The sequence below is a fragment of the Sinocyclocheilus rhinocerous genome, unplaced genomic scaffold, assembly GCF_001515625.1.
Source record: "Sinocyclocheilus rhinocerous isolate Xijiao unplaced genomic scaffold, SAMN03320098_v1.1 scaffold2475, whole genome shotgun sequence".
In the NCBI taxonomy this organism is placed as follows: Eukaryota; Metazoa; Chordata; class Actinopteri; order Cypriniformes; family Cyprinidae; genus Sinocyclocheilus; species Sinocyclocheilus rhinocerous.
Genome location: NW_015666614.1, coordinates 254792 through 263853, shown reverse-complemented (window position 1 = coordinate 263853; position 9062 = coordinate 254792). Strand labels below are relative to the sequence as shown.

Genomic DNA, 9062 nt, shown 5'->3' with positions numbered 1-9062 from the left:
TTCTCTGCTTGTGTCTGCTGTTTTTGTGCGTTATAACGTGTATTTCTGGTGTTCAGTGAGCTGTAGCTGTAAACACTGAAATTAGTTTAGCCTATTCTCAGTTCTGTTATATTCGTTTAATGTTTGTTTAATGAACTGTTGCTCATTCTTGTTCTCAACCAACAAAAAAAAACAAGAACGTAGTATTACCAATAGCTTGTCAGGAAAGAAGTCGCCTCTTCTACAAACCACGTGATGATGATGATGATGATGATGATGATGATGATAACGTCACTGCAGCGCAGAGGATTTAAGCCTGTGAAACCGAAAGTGAAAGTAAAGCTGAACAGCAGCTCGACTCCTGGTGAGATTATATTCCCTGCACTTTTGTGTTTTATTCAAATATATTTATTTTTATAAATTATAAATCATTACAAATATATGCTTTATTGAGATTATGTTTTGGGTGTATTTGTTTTTCTAGAAACTATCTTCATGGTTCGATTCAGTGAAAATGGCGACGAGATCCGAATCACTTTCTGGTAAGAAACTGGCCGTTTACACGTTTATAAGAAACAATTTAATTACTTTTGATTGTCATAGTGTGAAGAGTTTATTTAGTTTGAGATCATGTTTTTCAAGTTTCATTTGGTCCCTCTGAAAAACATTATAAACTCATTATAAGCTCAGATGTCAGATCCATCCAGAACACATTCACTACAAGGATATTTTTACTGACGATGTTAAGAGACATTTTAATTGTGTTGAAGCAGATTAATGTTTTATTCTGTAATGACACTTAACTTTTTGCATTCATACTCTATATTTTCTGATTCTTTCAGAGATGTCAGCGATCAGCTCCAGTCCAGATGATCCAGAGATCTGGATTCTTCTGATGGGGCTCATCTGTAAACACTGTACTGGGAGAAAATGGATTCATAATGAAAAACATGAAGCTGAAGTTTGTTAGGAGAAAACACAGGTTGATGTGAAGCAGGTGAATGTGACTTCACTGATGAAGGGTAAAAGAAATGGAGATACTCAAAGAATCGTGCATCACACTTTGAAAACCCTTGATCTCACATGGGATTCAGTTGTGGAGAAAGACCGCTTCACACACCGAATAGTCATTTAACTTGCTGTTATTAACACTGTACAAATAGCCTATGGTGTTTTGGTAGAAATGTTTTTATTACAGCCTATTCGTTGCTGTTATTACTTTCATTAAATACTGGGGAATATTTTACTTTTATAAAAGTTTTGAAGTTTCTGCATAACTAGTTTTTTTTTTAATACAAATTCCATAGTTTATTATTACTTATTGTTTATTTGAAAAACCATGTAACCATGGTAATGAGGACCATGTTTTTACTTTTTGTGACCACCATATTACTAATACTAGTCAGTGAAACTCATTCTAAGCAAGAACTCTAGTAAATTTCATTAGGGCAAAGGATAATTTAACAAAATAGCTATAATAGCTTATTTCTCTTTAAATGTTTAGTTATAATTCATTTTGATGTTGAAGTAAAATGTTGAGTCAATAAGAGCCTGATTAAAGATAAATAACAGTGTCTTATATAAACTAGGTGTTTACTATTTACAAATATTAAAGTTCTTAAAGAGATAGTTCACCCACAAATGTACATTGTCATCATGTTATTCCAGACCTGTATGAATTTCTTTATTCTGTAGAACATAAAAGTTTTTGAGAAATTCAAGAATTTTTTGTCCATACAGTAGAAATCAAGGGTAACCAAAATGGGTTGGTAACATTCTACAAAACATCTTCTTTTGTGATCCACAGAAGAAAGTAAGTCATACAGGTTTGGAACGACATAGAATTTAATAGCAGTAAATTTGCATTTGCAGACAAAAAAATGCATTATTAAGTTTGTTGCATTTGCCGTGAATTCAGTAATATCTGTCATTATTTGTTTCTGTCCTGTTTTATTAATTCATTTATTTACTCCAGTAACAATTACTCCTATAACCCAGCACAACATTCACGGGGGAGCTTGTGGGCCGAATGGGCTGGATTTGTCCGGGCCGAATTTTAACCCCAGTCCAGCCAGATAAACAAGTAATTGTTAACTAGGCTATTACTTTATTGCAGTTCTGTTATCAACCGACTTTGGATGTGTGGATGATCGCACAAGGATCAGGTGGTGATTGGAGAGAATTGCATCTAGTGTTGCTTTCGTCAACGAAAATTATGACTAAATATCGTCGTCAACGAACCTTTATCACGTGACGAAAACGAGACGAGACGAAAATGCTGGTCATGTGACGATGACTATAATTAAATGTATAATGCAATATCGTTGACGAATAAAAAAACGAGACTAAATGTGGTTTACAAAATAAAAACTATGCTAAAATGTCTCTTCATTTTCGTTGACCAAAACGAGACGAAACGAAATGTTATAACGTTATTTCGTCTCGTTTAGTCGCGTTATTATTATTATTTTGCAGTATTTCTGTTTCCTGTGTCTCGCTTCAGCGGCATCAGGGCGCACTGCGCAGACGCAGGCCCCACTCGGGGTGCCGCGTCTGTCGAGAGCAGCTATTATATAATATCCATTTGTAATGTCGCCAATAATTAGAGATGCACTGAAATTCCGGCTGCCGAAAATGAGTTCACCGCTCAGGATTCACTTTCACGTGGTGTGACGCTCTGCGTGTTATCCCGCTCTATGCGTGTGCACTCCGCTCAGTCGCTCACGGCCCATGTGAGTGATCCACTCATAAACTGATCGTCATGAGTCAGGTCTAGTCACAGTGGATCGTCATGAGTCAAATCAAGTTACAGTTCATTATCATGAGTCAATTCAAGTTACAACTGAGCATGATGAATCAAGTTTAGTCACAGCTGATCTTCATGAACCAAGTCAAGTCACAGTAGTTCTTCAGGAGTCAAGTCAAGTAACAACAGATCTTCATGAATCAAGTCAAGTCACAACAGATCTTCAGTCAAGTCAAGTCACAACAGATCTTCATGGGTCAAGTCAAGTTACAACAGATCTTCATGGGTCAAGTCAAGTCACAACAGATCTGCCAGAGTCACGTCACGTCACAGCTGATCTGCCAGAGTCACGTCACGTCACAGCTGATCTGCCAGAGTCACGTCACGTCACAGCTGATCTGCCAGAGTCACGTCACGTCACAGCTGATCTGCCAGAGTCACGTCACGTCACAGCTGATCTGCCAGAGTCACGTCACGTCCTGCCTGTTGCACCCAGATCCTCAAGGACTGTACTTCAGTATCCCAGACTGGCATCCAGCGTGGAGGACCCACCGCTGGTGTCGGCAAGTGCAGCTGGTATCCCTAAACCAGCACTCTTAAGCCCTCCAGTTCCTGAACTGTTTCCCCTGTCTGTAGCGCTTCCCACAATGGGGATCGCTTTATGGTGTATTTGGGCTGTGTATACCACCACTGAAACTTTAGAGACGGTAGAGGCGCACGCTGCCATGTTCCCCGAGGCGATGGTGTCCGCTGTAGCTCCTCCAGAGGTGGCGGCCCATGCTGCAGAACCTCCCGAGGTGGCGGTGCTCGTCTCAGCTCCTTGCACGGTGGTGGCGCCCCGTAACGCACTTCCAGCCTGTCCTGTCACGGCCTATGAACTATTGTCCTGTCCTGCACTGGTCAAGGAGACCATTTCTGAATCCCCAGTCATGCCTGTCATGGTTACTGAACAATTGTCCTGTCTCAACCCGGCCGCAGAGGCTGTCTGTGAACTTACGTCCAGCCCTGAATCGGCCACTCTTTGTCTGTCCTGTCACGGCTATAGAGGCCGTTTGCGAACTCCCTGCTCGTCCTGTCACGGCTATAAAGGCCGTTTGCGAACTCCCTGCTTGTCCTGTCACGGCTATGGAGGCCATCTGTGAACTCTCGTCTCGTCCTGTCACGGCTATGGAGGCCGTCGGTGAACTCTCTGCCTGTCCTGTCACGGCTAAGGAGGCCGTCTGTGAATCCTCGTCCTGCCCTGTCACGGCTATGGAGGCCGTCTGTGAACCCTCTGTCCGTCCTGTCACGGCCATGGAGACCGTCTGTGAACTCTCTGCCTGTCCTGTCATGGCTACGGAGGCCATTTATGAACTTTTCTCCTGTCCCGACCCAGCCAAGGAGGCTGCCTCTGAACACTCAGCCTTGTCTATCACACCCAATGTTCTGTCTGTGTTGTCTGTCTCTGCTCTCTTTGTTACAGTCCCTGCCATGGTCTCCTGATCGGTTTGGCTCGCCGTGGAGGTCTCCTGCTCCATACAATTTTCATTGACTAAAACTAGACTAAATGTCATCAGTTTTCGTCGACTAAAACTAGACTAAAATGCTCAGACTTTTAGTTGACTAAAACTTGACTAGACTAAAAAGAGTATGAACGTGACTAAAACTAATAAAAACTAAAATGACAGTTTCACACAAAGACTAGACTAAAACTAAAATTAAAACAGGCCGCCAAAAACAACACTAATTGCATCACGTGGAACCGAAAGTGAAACTGAACAACTCTGAACAGCAGCTCGACTCCTGGAGAGATTATATTTCCCGCAACAATGTGTTTTATGCACATATGTTGCTTTTTAGTTATTATGATACATTACAAATATAAGATCTTCATGGGCTCTGTTATGCTGTGATCAGATTCAGTGAAAATGGCGACTAGAACTGAAACACTTCCTGGTGAGAAACCGCCTTTTATTCTGCTCTTAAACTTGTGAAATAACTATAGCCTTGACTTTGCCTTATTTTTACATTCATATTCTATATGTGCTGTCTCTTTCAGTCAGCAATCAGCAGCTCCAGTCCAGATGATCCAGTGATCCGGATTCTTCTGATGGGCAGAAAGAGGTCTGGGAAAAGCTCATCTGGAAACACAATACTGGGAGAAAAGAGGTTTAAAGATTACATAAAACAGAAGAATAAAAAAAAATTGAAGCTGAAGTTTGTGATGAAGTCACTCAGAAGTGGGTTGATGTGACTGATTGTCCAGGTCCAGATCTGAATAAAGAGAAGCTGGTCTCTCGACACACCTGGGCTTTGTCATAATGAATTCTGTAAAGAGGAGATTGTGAGTGAATTAGAAACGTGCGTAACGTTCTACTGGACCACACGCTTTTCTCATCATCATTAAAGTGGAGCGATTCACTTGGGAAAATAAAAACATGAAGAAAGTCAAAAGAAGTGTTTGGAGAACAGAGACCATGCTTTAAAAACAGCAAGGACAATTCACGCACCTGAACTGGACCAAGAAATTGGTTTGACACCTTACGTAGGTCAGCTGGAAAGCATGGACTGGAATATTTCTGGACCGAGGCATTAAAATTTCATTGATTGTTCACAAATCTAAAAACTTGGATCAGTCAGTGCCAGTATGCCATTCCATGGCCCCGCTTTCATTCTCAGTGAAATGTTACCTCTCATGCATTTCATGTGGTGATTCATTATGTGGGTGTTTTCAGACAGCGGTATTGGCAAACCGCAGAACCAACGAAACTCCTGGGTTTACGGTCTGTGTGTGTATAAGAGCTCTGCAAGTGTTGCTTGTGCTGCAGTAAGAGGAACTTCTTTCTGTCATCAAGGTCCCCGGAATATAGTTTCAATCGTCTATAGGTTTAATTATGATTAACATAAACCATGCTAATCAGAAAATCCTTCACAATCAATTGAAAACTGTCAAAGTATAGATAGCGTACTGTCACAACATTTGGAAAACATATCAGCGCAAGGATGAATTACTCAAGGAGGCAGATTTTGAATTTCAGAGAGAGAAAAATAACAGAAATAGAAATTTAATGTAATAAACTGCTAAAATTAGTGTTGTTTATCGTGGCTATGTAACATGTTCTTGGTTTTTGTTTCTAGTTTTAAGATCCAAGGACTTTTATGTTTAAGTGTATTTTCTGTTCCCATTGTTCCTATGTTCTCTCTCTGTGTTTAGTTCTTGTTCCTTTGCCTAGGTTGTTAGTTGTCATAGTGATTCTTTAACTCCTCCCCCTTGTTGGTTTGTTAACCTGTGTATTTATAACCCTGTGTTTGCCTGGTTATTTGTCTGATGTTGTCCTTAATGGCTGTTACGTGTGCCCATGTCATTGCCTTGTTTCTTGCAAAGTCTTTGCCCTGTTTCTTGCCATGCCTGGATTTACTTTGTGTTTGTTTAAATAAATGTTTTCTACTGCATTTGGATCCTCGTCTCTTTCGACTACACGTTACAGAACATCAGACCAACAATGGATCCAGCGGTTCGCCTCTTGCATCTCTTATGGCCAAGGAGGCCGTCCATGAACTCTCTGTCTGCCTTGTTACGGCCAAGGATGCTGTCCATGAATTTACAGTCTGCCCTGTTACAGCCAAGGAGGCCGTCCATGAACTCTCTGCCTGTCCTGTCATGGCCTTGGAAACTCCGTGAACTCACAGTCCGCCCTATCATGGCCAATAAATCCGTTCATGAACTCTATTCTTGTCCTGTTACACATCAATATTGCGTCAATTTTCTCACGCTGAACAACACATAATTACTGTTTGTTTAAATAAATATTTTCTACTGCATTTGGATCCTCGTCTCTTTCGACTACACGTTACAGAACATCAGACCAAGAATGGATCCAGCGGTTCTCCTCTTGCATCTCTGTCAAGGCAGTCACTCCATTTAGGATTATGTGGAGGATTTTTGTGGTCTGTGCCATTTGGTGGACTTTAATGATGTAGTTTTGGTTTAAAAAAAATATTTCTCATTTAATGCCTCGCCATACCCCTCACTGGACTCTGGCTCAATATATTGATTTTGCACTTCAGTTGAGTGGTTCCTCATTTACTGTAGGAATTGCAGATGAGGAGCCCTGCAATCCTATAGTGCCCACCACACCAGAGTGCTTCCATGCCCTGACCGCCATGTCAGGATTTACTCATGCCACAGCTGCCACACCAGATCCTGCTCACGTCATGCCTTTCAGCCCAGAGGCTCTGCACAAGATGGCCACCGGCCCACAGCCTCTGCACAAGAGGGACGCCACGCCCCCGAGTCCCTGGCCAAGATGGCCGCCACGCCTGATTCTCGACCTGTCATGACAGTCACGCCAGAGACTCGTCACGCCACGGCTGTCGTACAAGTTTCCCCTAAGGATTTGTTTTGGGGGTGGGGCTATAGTACCCAAGCTCCTGTGGATACGTAGCTTGGGCCAGGGCAGACGAGATTGATTGCCAGTGTGATGGACTCCTCCTCTGATGTCAGTGTGAGCGGCTGGCATCCCAGTGGTCTCTACGCTCCCAAGCCTCACAGCCTTGACACTCTCTGGCCCGGCGGACCTCCCTCTGTCTACTGCGCTGCCCATGATGGCGATCGCCATTTTGTGTGTCTGGGCTACACACTGCTCTCCTGTCCATGAGTCTGCCCCAGAGGCCCCTCCTGTCCATGAGTCTGCCCCAGAGGCCTGTCCTGTCCATGAGTCTGCCCCAGAGGGCCCTCCTGTCCATGAGTCTGCCCCAGATGCCCCTCCTGTCCATGAGTCTGCCCCAGAGGCCTGTCCTGTCAATGAGTCTGCCCCAGAGGCCCCTCCTGTCCATGAGTCTGCCCCAGAGGCCTTTCCTGTCCACAAGTTTTCCCCAGAGGTGGTAGCTTCTGCCACAGAACCTCCAGAGGTGGCAGTGTCCACTTATGAACTCTCTGTCTGTCCTGTCACGGCCAAGGAGGCCATCCATGAACTCTCTGTCTGTCCTGTCACGGCCAAGGAGGCCGTCCATGAACCCTCTGTCTGCCTTGTCACGGCCAAGGAGGCCGTCCATGAACTCTCTGTCTGGCCTGTCACGGCCAAGGAGGCTGTCCATGAACTCTCTGTCTGCCCTGTCATGGCCAAGGAGGCCGTCCATGTACTCTCTGTCTGTCCTGTCAAGGCCAAAGGAGGCCGTCCATGAACAAACTGTCCTGTCACGGCCAAGGAGGCCGTCCATGAACTGTAGGTCCTGTCACGGCCAAGGAGGCTGTCCATGAACTCTCTGTCTGCCTTGTTAAGGCCAAGGAGGCCGTCCATGAACTCTCTGTCTGCCTTGTTATGGCCAAGGAGGCCGTCCATGAACTCTCTGTCTGCCTTGTTACGGCCAAGGAGGCCGTCCATGAACTCTCTGTCTGCCTTGTTACGGCCAAGGATGCCGTCCATGAACTCTCTGTCTGCCTTGTTCTGGCCAAGTATGGCCAAGGAGGCCGTCCATGACCTCTCTGTCTGCCTTGTTACGGCCAAGGATGCTGTCCATGAATTTACAGTCTGCCCTGTTACAGCCAAGGAGGCCGTCCATGAACTCTCTGCCTGTCCTGTCATGGCCTTGGAAACTCCGTGAACTCACAGTCCGCCCTATCATGGCCAATAAATCCGTTCATGAACTCTATTCTTGTCCTGTTACACATCAATATTGCGTCAATTTTCTCACGCTGAACAACACATAATTACTGTTTGTTTAAATAAATATTTTCTACTGCATTTGTGTCCTCGTCTCTTTCGACTACACGTTACAGAACATCAGACCAAGAATGGATGCAGCGGTTCTCCTCTTGCATCTCTGTCAAGGCAGGCACTCCATTGAGGATTATGTGGAGGATTTTTGTGGTCTGTGCCATTTGGTGGACTTTATTGATGTAGCACTCAAGGACATTTTTGGTTTTGGTTTAAACAAAAATATTTCTCATTTAATGCCTCGCCATACCCCTCACTGGACTCTGGCTCAATATATTGATTTTGCACTTCAGTTGAGTGGTTCCTCATTTACTGTAGGAATTGCAGATGAGGAGCCTTGCAATCCTATAGTGCCCACCGCACCAGAGTGCGTCATGCCTTTCAGCCCAGAGCCCCTGCACAAGATGGCCGCCGGCCCACAGCCTCTGCACAAGAGGGACGCCACGCCCCCGAGTACCCGGCCAAGATGGCTGTCATGCCTGATTCTCGACCTGTCATGACAGCCACGCCAGAGACCCGTCACGCCACGGCTGTCATACAAGTTTCCCCTAAGGATTTGTTTTGGGGGTGGGGCTATAGTACCTCCTGTGGATACGGAGCTTGGGTCAGGGCAGACGAGATTGATTGCCAGTGTGATGGAC

The 9062-nt window shown here is 44.5% G+C and overlaps 1 long non-coding RNA gene across 1 annotated transcript; it reads left to right on the top strand.

The window, feature by feature from the left end:
* The first annotated feature begins 304 nt into the window (after positions 1-304).
* On the top strand, positions 305-900 carry LOC107733040 (uncharacterized). Its single transcript, XR_001638932.1, has 3 exons — positions 305-343; positions 464-521; positions 822-900. It is a non-coding gene; the product is annotated as an uncharacterized LOC107733040 (long non-coding RNA).
* Positions 901-9062: the final 8162 nt, after the last annotated feature.